The following is a 19,431-nucleotide window of genomic DNA, read 5'->3' as shown; positions in this document are numbered from 1 at the left end:
CAAACATATGTTTGATCTAACTTTACACAAAACTGAATTCTAATTTTGTATTACAATTTTACACCTTCTGGCCGGGTTAGCTGTTTGCCACGCCTCTACTGTTCGCTATCGATGGGCTGTTTGCTGTTGTATTCCCTTCAAAATATTCCGAAAATGATGCACACAAATGTCCTCACAGAAAACATACTTTCAAGGATCACGGCGATGCACTAATAACAGAATAAACAAATTTAAATTAACTTGGATTTGAACTTGATATATACAGACACACTCAAACATGTTTAATGTAATTTTACACAAAACTGAATTCTAATTTTGTTTTACAATTTTATACCTTCTGGCCGGGTTAGCTGTTTGCCATTCCTCCACTGTTCGCTATCGATGGGCCGTTTGCTGTTGGATTCCCTTCAAAATATTCTGAAAATGATGCACACAAATGTCCTCACAATAGGATAACGCACGACCACTTGCCAACGGGAAGTAGTCTTGTATTAACGATCGCTCAGATGCTCATAAGAACATCAGGGGCACTGGCTCGCAACTCCCTTTTTGTAATATCTCTGGACGCAACCGCTTTCAACGGTGCCTATGATGATGGCATTACAAAGAGGGAGTTGCGAGCCATTGCCCCTGATGTTCTTATTAACAGCCAACGAGAAGTATTGTACTCGTATTAGCGATCGCTCCGGCATTTGCGCTAAGTGACGGGCAAAAAAACTACGGAAAATGCAACGCTCCATCCAGTTCTCGTACAGTACGTATTTGTTATACACGAAAGAAATGCGGCAAAAAAGACAGTACGCTATAATGATAAACAGCCTCTCATGTCTTGGCCACCTGGCTTTCTCGCACCTCGATTTTTTTCTCGTATCTAGAGATAATTATTTGCTCGAAATTTTCCATGTATCTCGAGCTGCTCGTATGTAGAGGTACCACTGTATTCATATAGTATCAGTATGTTGTACACCAGCATGTAGCTTGTGTGGGGCTTGCATGTTCTCCCCGGGCCTGCGTGGGTACTCCAGTTTCTTCCCACATTCCAAAGGATGGTGGGCTGATTGGTCACTCTAAATTGCCCTTAGGTATGAGTGAGTGTGAATAGTTGTTTGTCTCCTTGTGCCCTGCGATTGTCCACCGCCTCCGGCCCGAAAGCAGCTGGAATAAGCTCCACTTGGACTATTTTGTATCGCCTAACAATTGTGATCTTGAGAGTTGCTGGTTGAACACTTTAGATTGCCCACGGGGAATGAGTATGAGTGAGATTGGTTGTCTGTCTCCTTGTGCCCTGCGATTGGCTAGCAAGAGTTAAAAAAAACAAGTACACAAGCACAATTATCGAGACGTGTGTTTATTACCTATTACATTATAGCCTATAAAATGAGCATAACTTATTCATATTTAAATATAATCTACATACATTTAAATACAGTTATACTTTGACACGAGTGTCATGAAAAATTTGAAACACGAGGAAAATTCTGAAATACAAGAAAAATTTGACATCCGAGCATAAAATGCAGCGAGTCCTTTTCAAGCTGAGCAGTGGTATTAATGACAAAAGTGAGGGGCTTCTTTTAGTATAGATAAAGGAGAAACAATTAGCGGAATCTGCGAGGACTTGAATATAGAGCAAGCAGTTGAGAACGGGCTCTTTTAATGCTAACTGAAACCTTCAAAGCGAGTCTTGGCTGGTACAATAACTTTAAAAAACAAACTGGGGATATACTCGACTCGAAAGCCGCGGCGCAAAACATTAACACCTTTGCCTTGGTTATAGCACAAGGTTAAGTGTGTGTATAGTACCATATTTTCTCATAAAATCCACCCTTAAAATTTCCTTAAAACGGTTGAACTTTGCAATTTGTCGCGTTCAAGTCACCGCCCCTCATTCACAATTTTCATCTCCATATTCATGGTCTTAATAGGGAGTACAAATGTGTCACTTGGATGGAAAAAATCACACGTGGTAATTCCGAGATTCTGTATGAAGCAAAAGAACATAATTAGGGTCAAATTCATAAAGAAGTTACTAATCCAACCAGTAATGGTTGTTTTCTTACTGAAAAACAGAAAATAACGGTAAGCAAAGGTCATTTAAGTTGAATTTAAAGTTTATGTTATGTTACGTATGGTCAGAAAAAGGGAGCGAACCGAATGTGTACAACCCTAACCTTAGGGTTAGGGCGGGGGTGTCAGACTTGGGTTGGTTCACGGGCCGCGTTGACGTCAACTTGATTTCATGTGGGCCGGACCATTTTAGATACAGTGTTCCTTCGCTACTTCGCGGTTCAGCTACCGCGGACTCAGAGCTTTGCGGATTTTTTGGGGAAAAAATACAAATATTACATTGAAACAACATATTTTACAGTTTTTTGTTATAACATGAATTTTACTCTCTACCCGTATTCAATATGGTGTACTGTATACAGGAGGTACAAAAAATTGAATTAAATTCAAATTAAGCATTTTTGAAGGGGAATCCCTACTTCGTGGAAATTCACTTATCGCGGTTGTCCTGGTCCCCATTAACCGCGATAACCGTTCCCCCGCTACTTCGCGCTTCAGTTACTGCAGACTCAGAGCTTCGCTGATTTTTTTTCTGGAAAAAAAAATTAAAGATATTAATTTTATATTATAAATTACATCATTTTACAAGAGGTGGAAACGAAATATTCAATTAGAAGTAGTAATTGCATCAAAAAAAGGCCAAAGAAATGGTCAATAACATGGTGAGAGTTCAGGAATCGCATTGACGACGTCATGGCTGTTTACAGGCGCATCTTCACCGCCCAAAAAAACAATGTTCACAACTTCCAATAACGATGTTTCTTACGTGCAAAAAAAACTGCAGAAGATCCTCCATCCGGACTACTATGACGTTTTTGCTTTGTGGTGCTTTTGTGCATGTGTTATACTGAAGAATCTGACATATTTTACTCATTCTTTTTAATATAGCTGTTTCATTTTGATATCACATTTTACTCATTCTTTTTGTGGCGGTCTTGTTTTAGTATCGCCACTGAAGAGTTGGGCTCCTGTTCTCAATTCAATTACAATATGAACAGAAGGATGGGTCCGAGACTCCTCGACTACAATGTTAACAAAAGGCTCTTCCTGAGATTATTGTTTCAAGGTGGGATTCACACTGATAAGAGACCAGATGGAGGACTTCAAAGGGCAGAGGAACAAAGAGCAGGGCGGAGGGTCGGGACTTTATAGGACCAGCGGAGACAGAGGTCTGGATGATGTGGATTCAAGGCTGGAAGATGTGGAGCCCAGAGAAACCCCCCCTCACAGCAGCCCTGGACCAGCCCACATCTCATTATTAATCAGCGAATGAATATGCATTTTTGTTGGACTATAACTGGGCAAACGCGGGTTTGGACAATGTCTTTTCCATCCTCCGTTTTGGGACATCAACACTCAGCGGGCTTATTCTATGGGAGGGAGACCCGGAGCTCTGTATGAATCAATTTGAATGGAATAAATCATCTGTGGATAAACTCGCTCAACCCTGGTTTGTCTCCTCCGATGCTGAACACGCTCCATTGTTAGACTGGAGACTACAGAGTTAAGGAATTGGAGTCAGGTGAAATAGTTTAGTCTAACAATACGTTTCTTTAAGCATTTTTAAAGGGGCACGCCTACTTCGCGGAAATGCAGCTATGACCAAGGGAACACTGCATTTTCTCTGATTTACTTATTGTAGGTTTTAATTGTGGTAACAGTGAGCTACAGAAAATGGTTCTTATCTTAAGTAGACATTGTCTCCCTGGTGGGGGTGAAATGAGTCGGTTGCAGGAGGAACTCAGCCAGTTATTTTGGTATCCTTGGCAATATGGGGGTGTTTTGCGAATCAGATCTTAAGTATTAAGAATTATTTGGTTAGTAATAATATCAAACATGAAAACAAGAATGCAGAAATGGCATTCAAAAATTAGGAAAATGGTGACTGGCTGGTTTAGATAAAATAATTGATTATGGATGGGCATAAATTCCTTAGGACTAAAGAGGCATGAAGTGTTTTCCTTGGCATGAAACAAGTGCTGGAGTTATGGGAAAAATAGCACTTCCAAATTGATGAAATATTAACCTGTAAGAATAAATGTAATGGGCAAAACGCGAACGAAATACGATATGACTGTTACAAAAAAAAACATTATGGTCAGACATATTGCCGCCTCTGTGTACAAAAAGCTAAACTATAGCATTAACGGAGATGTGTAACTTAATGTAAAACATAGAGGTTACTTTTTTTTTTTTTTTTTTTTTACAAACGGTTAATATACTAGTGTGGGGGTACGTGTGTGATTCTGTTACCGTCGCGCCGTGTAATCGTGGCGCGACCGGGGGGAGTTGGACCCATTTGCGGGGACATTAAATGAACTGGACGGTCTGTTCACATGTTGTTAGGTTTAATGACTCAAAACAAGGTTTACAAAACAACAAGGGCTTGAATATCCCAATGTAACAGAACCGAAGCATTGGGAATAATACATTGGGGCTATGTATGCTAGACACGGCGTGTCGCGCAGGAAAATACGTCATGGAAATGCGTGGTCGATCCGACAATGACTACTACTTCCGTCGCACTTAAATACACACATCAGGGCGTAATCAAGGATTGTCTTCAGGTGCTATAAGATGACGTCAAGCCAGGAGGGGCAAGCGAGCCGCTCTTGACAGATGCAATGTGTCGGGTTATTGCATTATTGGCACACAGAGTTAATCACAGCCACTCGCATGGCAGTCGCTCTTGGTGACTGACTAGGGTGACAAACGGCGGCAATTGAACTTCCAAAAACAAATTTCTGTTTGTAGATGAGGGGCGCACATATCTGATACAAATACTTGTCAACCTCAGCCAGTTCCTCCCCTTATTCATGATTGGAATTCCCCGTATTGAGTGATAATAAACCGTACAAACACAACACGGCCCATATTTACTCACATAGGGCGCACTGTGAAGAATGTAATTTTCCCCAAAGTGGGTGTGATCAGCCTTTTCAAAAGTGTTGTCATTGCAAATGACAAATTGCAAGGGACACAGAATGGGAATTGAGTGCCTCTTAACGATGCTTTAATACAGCCAGCATATTCACCTTGAAGTAACTCCCATTCTTTCTGGTGTCGACCCAATCCTTGAGTTCTTTGTTTCTTACTAGGTGGCTCCTCCATGCTTGCTTCCACGATATTTACTCTATGTATATCTGCGCATGTCATCTTTTATCGATATTGCTGTACCCACCGCTAAAAAAATACATACGATTGAGGATAACTTTTGCTGGTACACCGTCACGGTATACAAGCAAAATATATCCTCAATCGTATGTATTTTTTACAACGCTACTGTCATCGATTGTTACTATTGTCACAATAGTAACGATCAATGACAGTAGCGTCGTTGGCTACCAGCCTACGAGACTATCTTGATTTTAGCTTAAACGGTCTTGTTGAGATCGTTTTTCATAAATATTGGCGATTTTTTAATTTCCCCGTACAAAAGTTGGTGTACGGCGTACATGATTTGAAATGGTAAAAAAAAGTATAAAATACGTATAAAACGTACAAGTTGACAGGTATGGATACATTACCTATTTCCTTAGGGAATGATCATTGCTGGTAGGACAGCAAAAATGGGTGAGCTGCCAAGGAGCCCCACTGGGGATGGCGGTCTCCACCTGTGATGAAAATTTGCGGGCCACTGGTGTATGGGTAAAGGACCCAAATGGAAAGACTTAGCACATCAACCGCACGGTTCTAAGATCTACTGATGACAGCCGGGTGGATCCCGACCTTCTAGAGTGTGGAGTATTCATGGTATCTTCAAGAATCTGCTGGTTTTCTCCGGGTACTCCAGTTTTCTCCCACAAACTAAATTTATGGACGCTAGACTGTTACGATCGTGGGAGGCGCACCCCAAAGCAGGCGAGGGTACGAGTTAGGCGCGACCATAAAAGATCGATTCGACCACATGGGCCCAACGGGACGGCACCCACGCTCGCGCCAACACGCTTGTCGACGTCAGCCATCCTCCTTGAAGCCCCCCGACCAAATGAATTTAACGAGAAACCCTTCAAAATCATTTGGGGAGTTTATAATGCACACTCTGTGGTGTCGGCACCCCAGAGACGTATTTGCTGGACAGGAATCCCGGTTAAGAAGAAATTCTGATCCTCCACCCATCCTTACGCCCTCCCACTGCTCAGCCTGTCACACTGGGCTGCCAGCAAAGTTAAGTCATGATACCCAGGTGCCGACACCCACAGTTAATCACTCATGTTATCTGATGTCAAGCTCCAGGGGATCTTTTTCTCAATGGAGGGTGGGGAGTTAATTGATTTCTTTGCTGGAGTTTCTGACTCGGACAGTGATTTTCTAGACCAATTCGGGCCCGATACACTCCACCGAAGGATGATGACACCTACTTTTTTCAGATTATTCCAACCCGGATTACCCCGACCAGCATCTGCATGGTCGGCTGGCCACATACAATAGGCCACCAGGTAGCGGTGGGGACGCTGTGTCATCCTCCCGGAGGAGGCGATGAGCGCCGCGCCGCAGGGCGATGCGGAAGGGGGCCTGGACATTCCAGCTCCTGACCAAATTCCTCGCTCGACCTCGCCCGCCCATGCTCCTCGCCCGACCACGCCGTTCCAAGCTTCCCAAATCCCCATGCCGAAGCCACGTGAAGAACTCCCGTTGCCACTGGAGCCCCCAGTCATACCTGTTTCGAAGCCACGTAAAGAACTCCCGTTGCCACTGAGGCTGCCAGTCGCACCCGTGTCGAAGCCATGAAACAGGCTTCCGGTGCCGGCAAGCCTGCCTACTTCCTGTCTGCCCAATTCCTGTCTGCCCAATTCCTGTCTGCCCAATTCCTGTCTGCCCAGTTCCTGTCTGCCTAGTTCCTATCTGCCTAGTTCCTGTCTGCTTAGCTCATGTCTGCCTAGTTCCTATCTGCCTAGTTCCTGTCTGCTTAGCTCATGTTTGCCTAGCTCCCGTCTGCCTTGTTCCTGTCTGCGTGGTTCCTGTCTGCCTAGCTCCTGTCTGCCTAGTTCCTGTCTGCCTAGTTCCTGTCTGCCTAGTTCCTGTCTGATTAGCTCATGTCTGCCTAGCTCCTGTCTGCCTAGTTCCTTTCTGCCTATTTCCTGTCCACCCAGCCCCTGCCTGCCTAGCTCCTGCCCGCCCAGCTCCTGCCCGCCCATCTCCTTCCCGCCCAGCTCCTGCCCGACCAGCTCCTGGGGGGGCCGGCGACGGCGAGAGCAACGCCCCGGCGCCTCTGGCCGAGGGGGGCGGTGATAGCTAGAGCGACGCTCCTGCGCCCTTGGGCGAGGGGGCCGGCGTTGGCGTGAGCGACGCTCCGGCGTCCCTGGACGAGGGAGTTGGAAACCCTGCGAGCAGCCAGGGTAAGGTGACCGATGACCGTTCTCAGATTCTGGTGTCTGTTAAGGGCAGCACTTAGAGGACCAGTGGGGACGCCCGCTGGACCGGCCACTCCCAATCCTCGGCACCGGCCGGCGCGGACGCCTGTCGGACCGACCACTGCCTCGTCTCGTTTCTGGCCGGCGCAGACGCCTGCCGGACCAGCCACGCCCACGCATCATCACTAGCCGGCGAGGACGCCCGGCGGCCCGACCAGTGCCTCGTCTCATTTCTGGAAGGCGCGGACGCCCGCCGGACCGACTACTGCCTCTTCTCGTTTCTGGCCGGAGAGGACGCCCGCTGGACTTGGCACTCCCACGCCTCGTCATCGGCCGGCGCGGACGCTTGCCGGATCGACCACTGCCTTGTCTCGTTTCTGGCCGGCGCGGAAGCCCGCCGGACCGGCCACGCCTCATCATCGGCCGGCGCGGCCGCCCGCCGGACCGTCTACTGCCTCTTCTCATCTCTGGTCGGCGCGGACGCATGGTCTGTATCTGGGCGCGGTAGATGAGACAGTATGTGCCCATTGTCCAAGACAAACTGCGCCACTGATTCCACTTTTTGGGCTATGGTGGTGAAGTGGTAGAAATAAATTAAATAACTCCTGTCAAAAGGAAACAGGACCATTTTCTTTGGTTTTACTGTTTTTACTGTATGTTTTACAGTCTAGGAGATACAATTGGCACAGAATTTTGGTGTGGCAGCTGGCCTTTCGATGGCCATCTGATTTATGGGTTGGTTGGCCAAACTGCAGCAGGAGTCTATTTTTCTTTGGGTTACGCCAAATACACATATTAATACGGTGAACAACATCCATTATAATGTCCCAAAAAATAATTTGGAAATTATATTGAGCAGGGACTTGCAGCAAAGAAGGAACAGCTGGCACCAGTCTCACGGCTTTCCAGGGCAACAAAGTGGTTGATATGCTTCTAACAGTTGATATGCTTCTGACGGTTGATATGCTTCTGACAGTTGATATGCTTCTGACGGTTGATATGATTCTGACGGTTGATATGCTTCTGACGGTTGATATGCTTCTGACCGTTGTTATGCTTCTGATGGTTGATATGCTTCTGACGGATGGGTATGCCCTTGGTGGAGCAGGGGGCATGTGCAATGTGTGGAAATGTTGCACTCTACGACACGTCACCCAATGGGTCCCTAACCAGAGCCATTGAATCCCTGCTGACCCTGAACCAGAAACGAAGAGGAATTCTGGAGTGGAACTGTCAGCCTGGACAGACTGGTAGAATAAGATCTTTGGCAAGTATAGAAAAAAAATAATAATCAGACATAGGCTTTGTCATCTTCATTGACTTCACAAAAGCCCAATTGTCATCATACCCAGAAACTGCGTACGACGAAATTGGTAGTGCTTCTCCATAACGTCCATTTTCTCGGCAAAAGACCCAGATAAGTGATAATTTCGGAACTCGTAATGTGGCATTCTGCCGTGATGAATACATCGCATCACATCCCCGAGCGGATCACTGTCTTTGTCAGCCAGTGGGAGGCAGATCACCGCCCAACATCTATTCATATTACCTCACCCCAAAGTTATTACACAGAAAGGATTGTGTGTCGTATTACCACAAGTTTAGAGTCCTGATGGATCTAGGAAAAAAACTGTCCTTAAGCCTATTTGTCTGTACTTTATGGGACCTATAGCGTCTGCCAGGGGGCAGCAGGTGGAACAGATTGTGACCAGGGTGGTATGGGTACCCGGTGATGTTCCTGGCTCTGCTGAGGTATCGATGGCTGGCAATGTCTTCCAGTGAGGGCAGAGAGCAGCCGACGATCTTCTGGGCAGTGTTAATCACTTTCTGCATGGCCTTTTTGTCTGCTGTCGTGCTTCTAGAGTACCACACTGTGAAGTAGTATGCCAGGATGCTCTCCACAGTGGCTCTAGAGAAGCTTATTGTCCAAGTTGTTCCTCCTGAGTACCCTGAGGAAATGGAGTCGTTTCTGGGCCTCCTCTACTACTGCCGTGGTGTTTGTAGACCAGGAGAGCATATCCGTGATGTGGACCCCCAGGAATTTAAATGACTTGAGCCTGTCTACACATACTCCATTTATGGAGATCTGTACCGAGTTTGTGAAAGTCCAGGATTATTTCTTTAGTTTTCGTGGTGTTCAGAGTGTGATCATTCACCAAGCACCACGAAGACAGTTTGTTGACCTCATCTCTGTAGTCCGACCATTCCCCTCCTGAGATAAGTCTGGCCATAGAGGTGTCTACAGCAAATTTGATGATGGACAATGTTCCCTCTATTTTTTGTTGTCCTGGGCAGAAAGACAACCTCCCTGAGCACACCGAGTACCAGTGTGAGCAACATCATCATTGCTAGCTATGGGCACACACCGGTATCACACATGTCATAATCAGCTGCATGTCTACTACACATAAATGATTTAGTAATAATAAAATGTAATGATTAATATCTATGAATGGGTGGCCCGGCTGATGACTGGTTCGCGCATCAACCTCACAGCTTGGGCAATGAACTGGGTGTGTCGGAACCCGGGTATTATGACTTAACAGTGCTGGCAGCCCCGTGCGACGGGCTGAGTGAAGGGTCTAGGATGGGTGGAGGCTCAGAATTACCTCCCAGTTGGGATTCCTACGCTGCTAGAACATCTTTGAGGTGCCCACACCATGGTGTCTTCATCATAAACTCCCTAAAAGATTTTGAGGCATTTCTCATTGAATCCATGTGGTCGGGGGGCTTCGAGAAGGGTGGGTGGCTTAGACAAGAGCGTCGGCCCGAGCATGGGTGGGTGGCGTCCCACTGGGTCCATGATGGTCGGATCGTTCTGTTATGTTCACGCCGCGTTGTCGTGGTGCGGTCGTGAATGGATTTGGACCCGGACGCGGGAAGCGGGAGGGGAAACGAGGCAAGTATCTTCAAATCAACATATTTAATAACTCAGAAGGGATCTTTACAAAACAACGCGGACTTTGGAAACGGAAGTGTTGGGTTTATTCTGTATTACTATTATAAATATATTTGTATTAATTCATTTCTTTGTTATATCATTCTCTTTCTATTTTCAAAGTGTTGCGAGGTCACGAGTATTGCCAAGTCATCTTTAACCTGGACGGCCTGTTCCATGATGGTTATACAAACAATCCACCCAATCTGGGTCCTTGAGATTTGGTGGGCCCTTGGAGACGAGGCCAGGGCTATTCGGCCAATAAAGAGAATGTTGTTATCGTTATGTAACCGTGCACTTCGGGTTTTTCTGTATGTAACCATTATATGATTATGATTATATTATATGATTCTTAGGTCAAGGAAGTTGTATAATTACTCTAATCTAAATGTTGTTAGGTCTAGTCTCCTGTTTTTGTTATTGGTAAAATACTTTGATTGTTATTGTAGTCCCAGATGTTGTTTTTACTCATACGTGATGGAATGATCAACAACTCTGTAAATTGTTTTGATTCATGGCAATAAGAGGCGTATGAAAACGTCTATTCGAGGAGACGTTCGGAAGTTGTAAGGTGACACTCACTGACTCTCCCCTTCGGAGGCTTTTACCTGTTGTTATCCATTTCTATTTAATTAAATGTCAATAATTGAATAAGATGTCTGCCTGCAGTTATTGATAATTACGGACGAAGGTAATTATTAATGAACCTAACAGGAAGCAATACCAAACAGGAAACAGGAGGACGAGAGGTATCTGGGAGAAAGGAAACGGAGCTGCATGGCTATTGAATCCCCGCCGTGACATCCAGGAACATGCTGGAATTGTGCAGGAGGATTGCAGGAGTATACGAGAGCATGCCGGACGCATGCAGGAACAATCCGACAATGATCCTAGGACTGATTGATGTTTAAATACCAAAACAGGAAGTAGTCAGCAGATCGACCGCAACTGCTCTTTCCTGACGGCATGCCAGGAGGGTCAAATGGGCCGCTCCTGACATATTCAGCCTGTTCCTGTCTCTCTCCGAGCTCCCGCATCCCCAACAGACGACTGCATAAAACACTGTAGATGCCATGTGCCATGAGTCCTCAGCAGTGTCCTGCACAGTCCAAATGGCCGTAGACTCCTCAGTAGGTACAGGCGGCTATGGCCCCTTAAATACAGTGCATCTAGGTTTGTGGGCCAGTCTAGTTTGTTGTTGAAGTGAACACCCAGGTACCTAAAATTTTCCACGATTTCAATGTCTGTACCCTGGATGTTCACCTGAGTGGTCTGTTGAGGATTCCTCCAAAAATCTATGACCATTTCCTTTGTCTTACTGGTGTTGATGTAAAGGTGGTTTTTCCTACACAAGTCAAGAAAGGATGTGATGACTCCCCTGTACTCTAGGTCGTTCCCGTCCGTCACTCGTCCAACAATAGCGATGTCGTCAGAGAACTTCTGGAGGTGGCAGGTGTCTGTATGATGTTTGAAGTCTGATGTGTAGAGAGAGAAGAGGAGTGGGGAGAGCACTGTGCCTTGTGGAGCCCCTGTGCTGTCAGCTACCACATCAGACATACAGTCCTGGAGTTTCACATATTGTGGTCTGTTAGTGAGGAAGTCGATGATCCATGCGGCTAGGTGGTTCCTTACTCGAGCCTCTTCCAGTATCTCTCTCAGTAGGATTGGCTGAATGGTGTTGAACGCACTGGAGAGGTCAAAAAACATCAATCTCACCCTGCTTCCCGTGTTCTCCAGGTGTGAAAGAGACCTGTGCATCGAGTAGGTGGTAGCATCTTCCACACCAATGCCTGGACGATAGGCAAACTGCAGAGGGTCCAGCTCTGTACTCATCAGGGGGCTGAGGTGATTAAGGATGATTCTCTTCAATGTTTCGATCAGGTGAGAGGTTAATGCTACCGGCCTGATATGGTCTTGCTCCCTGGGGTTCGCAGTCTTTGGAACTGGGACCACACAGGAAGTTTTCCACAGGTGGGGACCTTCTGCAAACTGAGGCTGAGGTTGAAAATATGCAGAATCACTTTGCCAAACTGATACACACACTGTCTCAGTAGTCTGGAGCTGAGGCCGTCTGGACCAGTAGCCTTCCTTGCCTCGATCTTCTTTAGCTGTTTTATCACCTGTTCGACAGTAATGCAGTAATGAGAGCGGTGGAAGAGGGGTAGGAAGAGGAGGAGGAGAAATATTGGATTGGATTGGATTGAATAACTTTATTCATCTATAAATAAAGTAAAATAACAGGTAAAATCTTAAAAGACAATAAAAAGTAAAAATAAAGGTTAAAAAAGCTGTAAAACACAGAATACGAGTGAGGGGTTAGGGGGCTACTGCAACTAGCAGCCGCTTCGAATGGCTCCTATGATGATAATCTATAAATATACCCGTCATGCCCTGGACGAGATTGGTGGCTGGTTGTGCCTGCCACCCAATCACAGGCCCAGCCCCTAATCACTCAAACGTTTAGTTGTGATTCATCAGCCAGTGGGCAAAATTCAAAGCCAAGAAGAACATGACCAGGCTGCTGGATCGTCTTAATCAGTTCATTGTTAAGTACCTTGTAGTATTGTCTCCACACCTGCCTCTATTAATCTACGACCTCCTGTTTTTGCTCCCAGGATCCCGACCACGCTCAGCCCCACGACCACGGACGACGAGTAATGACTTCGCTCCCATGTGTACCCTCCACTCTGGACTCCGCGACAGACTTCAGTTATTGACCTCCATTCCATGACTAAATACTCGCCTACGCTACCGGCTTCTGTGCCTTTGCCCATCTCTTGGGCCCATATCAATAAAGCTCATGGACTAGCACAGCCAAGCGATCCACTTCCTCATGACTGTGGTATCGAAGATCACCCAAACCCTCAACAGCATACAGGTACATCTCACGCCATCTCAATTCCTTGATCATTGCCGTCTGGTATTTGAACAACAATGTCTTATCTACAGCATGGACGGAGCACTAGCTGGTTCCGGAAACGATCTGGGGGCCTCCAAATCTGAAACACGTTAACCAAGACACCCATCGCTACGAAACCATCACATGGCCCCTTTCCAAAGAAGCTACCACCATGACCGCTAACTTCACCAAGTTGGCGACCACCTACAAAGCTAATGAACAAGTGTCGGAGCTCACGACCAATATCCAACAAATAGGCGGCATCAACCTATACCTCCTGAGGAGATACACCAAATCCTCGCTCATGTCCAAACCCAAGAAGAAAATGACTACCACCCGATGATGAGGAACAGTTGGTACAGATATGCAGCACTCAGCCCGCACCACAACCAATGAAAGTTGTTATGTCTGTTCCCTCATGCCCACTGCCCTAGCCCAACCACGCCTATGGGCTAACCTCCAAAACAAAGAACTCGCCAACCACATCTACAACTGTATCCTGGGTAATCTGAAAGAATCCTGTCCGGCAAAGTTCGACTCTACATACCATGGTCGCGGTGCCATTAGCAGCTACAGTCAATCCCGCAACATATGTCTGGTGCAACAATCGAACAGACTGTTATCTATCCTGTTTCAAATACAATGGACCAGATCCGGAGACCCCTTCACACCAATTTCACATCGCCAGATGCGCCGAGATCAGACAAGTCCCTTCCCAATCATCGACAGTATTGGACCAGTATGGTGGCCTCTGTGTCCCTACATCTGTTTTCTGCCCACACATACATCCTTAAAGCAGATTCGATCCCCACAGTCGACGCCAACCCACGTATACCCACTAGGCGTCAACGCCGGAGCCTCAATTTCCGCCCCCATGATCCAGTGTGGGACTCGGATGTCCCCTTCGAACACAAACACTGGTCAGTCTCCTCCAAAATATTGATAGCTCTTTTCACCTGGCTAGGAACAGCGAAGAGTCTGTAAACCACTGACTACAGATTCCAGACCTATGTCAATGCATCAGTCTGATAACAACAAGGCATAGAAATCCAAATAACTGCCATGACCCAAAGGATTATCCAGAACCGCCTTGCCCTTGACAGAATAACGACAGAGACACATGCTGCACATTCATCCCTGCCAACGCACCCTACTCAGTCCATGATGCCCTACAAACTACGAAGAACATACAGAACGCTTTGACAATGACCGCTAAGATCTGGTTCCACAAGGATGGCCTGACTGGTTCCTCTCGGGCCCACGGACACAGACTCTTTTGAAAGCCCAAATACCGTTTGTAACTCTTATTGCCATTGTGTAGCCCCGCGTCGCCCCGCGTTGCCCCGCGTAGCCCCTAGAGCTACGTAGAGCTCTACGTAGAGCTACGTAGAGCTACATATAGCTCTACGTAGGGCTACGTGGGGCTATGTAGGGCTACGTAGGGCTACGTAGGGCTACGCAGGGCTACATAGGGCTACGTAGGGCTATGTAAGAGTAGCATTGAAAAAACATATATTATACTTTATACTTTATACACTTCTTTGCACTGCTGCTTTTGGGACTTGCAGCTGCTTTGAAATGGCTCCAAGTGGTTTTCCTAACTTATTCAAGTCAAGAATTCGCTTTTTCAGATCAATGCTGGTCCCCCCTTTACTTTCCCATTGTAGCATATGTGGGCATTCGCATCCAATTAGCCCTATTTACGTCACCAGCTGCAGTCACTCAATCACTCACAAGAAGTTAAGAGGCAATGATATGAAGCTGATTTCAGTGACACAACTTTCTAAGTCACCAAAAGTACTAATTCGTATGCTGCATGTATATTTTTGACCCAGTAGGTTTGATCACTTTTTCTGTGAACCCATAATAAAGTCATAAAAAAACAAACTTCATGAATGTTTTTTTTTGTGACAAAGTAGTATCAATTCCAATCACTCTATCAGGGACAAATCGGAGTTATAGAAATAACCGGAAATCATGAAAGCCTTGACATTATGTTCCTGACAAGTGTATGTACACTTTTGACCACAGAGGAGGCAAGGATCCAACAGGTAGGGCGATTATATTGTACACTTGCCTCTGATTGGTTGATGCGTTTGTGTATTTTTTGGCTGGACTTTGTTTTGTGTGTACAGTGAAATCTCATTACTATACCCCCTTGTTACTATGCCACTCTCGCTATTATGCCACTTTTGCTTGGCAAGAAGGATGCAATTTTTGTCAGCTATTTATTCTAATCAGCCCAGTTAAAAGAGTTTGTGTTAAAAACATCATACCTAATCTGCACAGGAGTCCTAAATCAGCAGTACATTCTTGTGTGGACTGACCTTCCCCAACTGGTGTCAAGCGTAGGTCAAGTGAAAAGCTAGTTTTATAGATTAAATATTGCTCACTTTATGTCCTACAATCCATTCTGTTCCTCTTTTTCCTTTTTGTGATCTCATTGTGAATGAGTGAAATCAATTAGGACTGATAACATGAGAAAATAAAGCCTTTTGCTCCCCTTCCATAAAACCGTTTTTAAACCTTTGTTACGACGCCACTCTCGCTACTATGCCATTTTTGCTTGGTCCCGACGGGGTGCATAGTAATGAGATTTGACTGTATGTCCACGTTTGTGTCAAAAAGAAGCTAAAGGAACCACGTGATGCCGCCTTAATCCCCCGCCCAGTGACTCTCACACACACGCACACACCCCTACCCTCATTTGCAGAGGGGGCTCACACAAACTGATCGTCGTTTCACACGTATGCCCACAGCTGTTGCTATTTCTCTCCCTGATGAACAGCGAGGAGAGCTGCAGGAAGCTAAGGGAGAAAGCAGCTCTCCACTAAGCTCACTGCTCTGACAGCAACAGCAGCTCAATGGAGGATTTAGATTGGCAAATGGGCTGATTTCTTTTTACGAATGCGTCCTCGTTTTCCATTGGTTGATAGGATACTCTTTCTCTCAGTATCTGTCCTGCATTTCCTCTTTGAATCTGTGGACGTTTATGTATAGGAAACAGAGGCATGTTTTTTTTTTGTTTTGGTACATCCCGACACTGCCGGATTGCTCCCATTCACTGACCTAGGAGGAAATAAAAGGTTGGTTGTGCTTGTATATTTGCTGTACACCTGCTTTGCCTATCATTGCCCTAAAACTTATGTGATCATATGTTTGATTGCCCTAGCCTCTCACCCTGAGGTGTGTTGCACCTCAACCAACGCATTCTCATTAAACTGCTGTGAATATTTTTCACTTTAAGTGGAATTCCAAGCGCATAAGATTACCCACGGTGTTGCACTATAAACACGTGCGGTAAAAACTGTGCGATGAGTGTTAGCACCAGACGAGATTAGCGCTACTTATCTCACGTGTGGACTTGATATTTGAAGACCAACGCAGACTATGCACCACCATAGCACTATTTTCCCAATTAAAAATAGATAGCTTTGTAATGGGGTAGAATGGTTACGACCCTGAGCACTTTTTGAACAATAGGAAGAATGATTTAACAAAGAAATGATTTTCTACACATATATGTATAATAGTAATACAAAATAAACCCAACAGATGTAAAACAAAATTAGAATTAAGTTTAGTGTAAGGTTTGATTAAACTTATTTTTGAGTGTCTGCATCGTAATCCAAGTTCATTTAAATTTGTTTGTTTGTATTACGATTCTCAAGTGCAAAAAGTCCCTACTCGACCGCCCCCCACCCACCCCGGCTATGTCCCTCTCTCTCTAATCTGTCTAATTTGAGTTCTATTAAACACATTTTAATAATATTGAACGAATAGTCAACTAGTTATGTGTTACTTTGTTAATAGATGGAGAATTAGAAGTAAATAAAAAAAATCCAATCCAATATTTGGTTTTTGGTGTTTTTTCAGAGGGCTGGTACAAATTAATTTGTTTTTAGTTTGTTTCAATGGGAAACGTTCGTTCGATTTACAAGAATATCGTCATAAGAGCTCAGTCCCGGAACGAATTAGGCTCGTATCTTGAGGTACCACTGTATAAGCCGTATTGTCGCTAAAAAACGATGACTGAATTGAGGAAACGGCTTATATGCGCATAAAAAGATGACATGCACAAAACTGCAAGGTGACAAAGACAAAACGCCATACCACCATAACGCAATAATGCAAGACAATGCGGAAAATATGGTCATTTATTTCAAAATACAGAAAATATAAACTGATGAAATGCTAAACACTGTTTGCCGCCTATGAATGGAATTCAAGTAAAAATGTATCTCGGGTAAAAAAAAAAGGCGAAAAAACTCAGCGCGTCGACATCTTATCGTAGTTAAACATGCTCTGATTGGCTTGACGCGAGTAGCCTAGACACGTATTTGTATTGTTAACCATGGCAGCACATCCCAATTAAAGATGATCGAAGGTCTTGCGGTCGAACATTAAAATATCTGCCTTGATACCTGCATAATGTGTATCACATGCTATTATTGCACCCAGAGACTTGGAGAACACTATTCCACTACGGATATACTTCCTTTTTGAATTTGTCTAAGTGCAAGCTACACCTTTTAATTTTCAGAACACGTAAAGGAAATAATTGTACATGTGTAATCTAATAATCCTTATAAAGTGTGATTTATGGATGGACGTTTGGGTGTGTTTGGGGGTATGTTAAGATTCTCTCGGTACAACTGTCCAAACTGCATCCTAATAGACGACTGGTTGAATTTCTTCACCTTCTCTAAGTGTGTAAACTCGATCTTTTATTTGTTAAAGCTGAAAGCAGAGTTGATGGATGAATCGTTGTTTTTACATGTGCCTAAACATGTGGCTGATTGGTCATTAGGTAGGACCCCTGAACACTTTTTTTTCTGTCAACGACGAGGAGACAATGGTGCTGGCCGTGCTGACGCAATTTAGTTGTAAGGTAGGTCGCCTTTCCACGTCATTTAAAAAACATCATTTTCAGAAAGAATTTCCGACAGCAAGTTCCCAGGTGCTCCCCGAAACACTTTGTGGTGGCTTTTCCACTTTCATACTTTATTGCAATCTGCCCATGTGTGGATTAGCCACTGTGCTTCCCCTTATGCAAATAGATTACCAAAACGCGCAATAACAGCCTTGCAGGCCGGACTGGCGAAGTTATGAAATAAAACAAACCTTTGATTTTTTTCTTTTTATATTTTCAAAAGTGACAACTATTGCAGTACAGTGGTACCTCGAGATACGATCTTAATTCGTTCCGGGACTGAGCTAGCATTTTGATATTCTCATAACTCGAACGAACGTTTCCCATTGAAATGAACTAAAAAACACATTTATTCGTTTCCAACCTCGTAATATAACATAAACAAATTTAAAGGAACAGATTACGATGCGGACACACTCAAAAATAAATTTAATCTAACCTTACACTAAACTTAATTCTAATTTAGTTTTACTTTTTTTTTTTTATACCTTTCTTCTCCCGGCCTGGTTAGCTGTTTGCCCCGCCTGCACCCTGACTTTCACTATCGATGGGCTGTTTGCTTTTGTATTCCCTTCAAAATATTCCAAAAATGATGCACACAAATGTTCTCACAATAGGATAACGCACGACCACTTGCTAACGAGAAGTAATATATAGTCCCTGCACTAGCGATTGCTACGCAATTCGCGCTGAGTGACGGAAAAAAAACACTTGAAAAATGTAACGCTCAGCCCAGTGCTGGGACACGTATGCTATACACCAGGGCTGGCCAACCAGTCAGAGACCAAGAGCCACATTTTTTACTGTGGTACCGCAAAGAGCCACATTTTTTACTGTGTTACCGCAAAGAGCCACATCATACACATACCTTTGCTCAGCCAGATTTATTGTAAATGTCACACACCAGCATAGTAATGACATAAATTGACTCCTACAGCACTAACAGCACAGGCCAGTCATTATCAACAATGAACATTGTGTGCACTGTCTCACACAGACAAACTCTCAGTTCAACCAAGTCCACAAACAAAAATATAATAATTTACAATAGCGTTTTTCTTTTGCTATGCATGTTACTTAGTGGGACTTCTGGCATAAGATTAGAGCCTATTTTTGCGCAACATTCGCTCCTTGTGAGCTCTCATTTATTATGAATGGCTTTTAAGTAGCGCGCCCACCACGTGGTGTACGCCTCACTCTCCTATTGGCTGCTCCCGGCTGAGCACTCTCGCCTTGGTCT

At 44.8% G+C, this 19,431-nt stretch overlaps 1 protein-coding gene and 1 long non-coding RNA gene across 6 annotated transcripts in view; both read left to right on the top strand.

Moving 5' to 3' along the window:
* The first annotated feature begins 616 nt into the window (after positions 1–616).
* Positions 617–15,060, top strand: LOC144197679 (uncharacterized). Its single transcript, XR_013326576.1, has 4 exons — positions 617–754; positions 3,012–3,589; positions 12,975–13,237; positions 13,309–15,060. It is a non-coding gene; the product is annotated as an uncharacterized LOC144197679 (long non-coding RNA).
* An 854-nt stretch (positions 15,061–15,914) lies between these two features.
* LOC144197678 (gamma-adducin-like) overlaps positions 15,915–19,431 on the top strand; it is a 54,099-nt gene continuing 50,582 nt past the window's right edge. For 2 of the 5 annotated variants that reach the window (XM_077718208.1, XM_077718203.1), the window contains exon 1: positions 15,917–16,344. The gene's annotated coding sequence lies outside the window, so the exon portion shown is untranslated. Of the gene's footprint in view, positions 16,345–18,068; positions 18,150–19,431 lie in introns of all 5 variants that reach the window. The other 3 variants (XM_077718204.1, XM_077718205.1, XM_077718206.1) reach the window with 3 other exon arrangements.

This window comes from Stigmatopora nigra, chromosome 6 (genome assembly GCF_051989575.1).
Source record: "Stigmatopora nigra isolate UIUO_SnigA chromosome 6, RoL_Snig_1.1, whole genome shotgun sequence".
In the NCBI taxonomy this organism is placed as follows: domain Eukaryota; kingdom Metazoa; phylum Chordata; class Actinopteri; order Syngnathiformes; family Syngnathidae; genus Stigmatopora; species Stigmatopora nigra.
The sequence above is the reverse complement of the archived record's forward strand: the minus strand, read 5'-3'. Positions and strand labels throughout refer to the sequence as shown.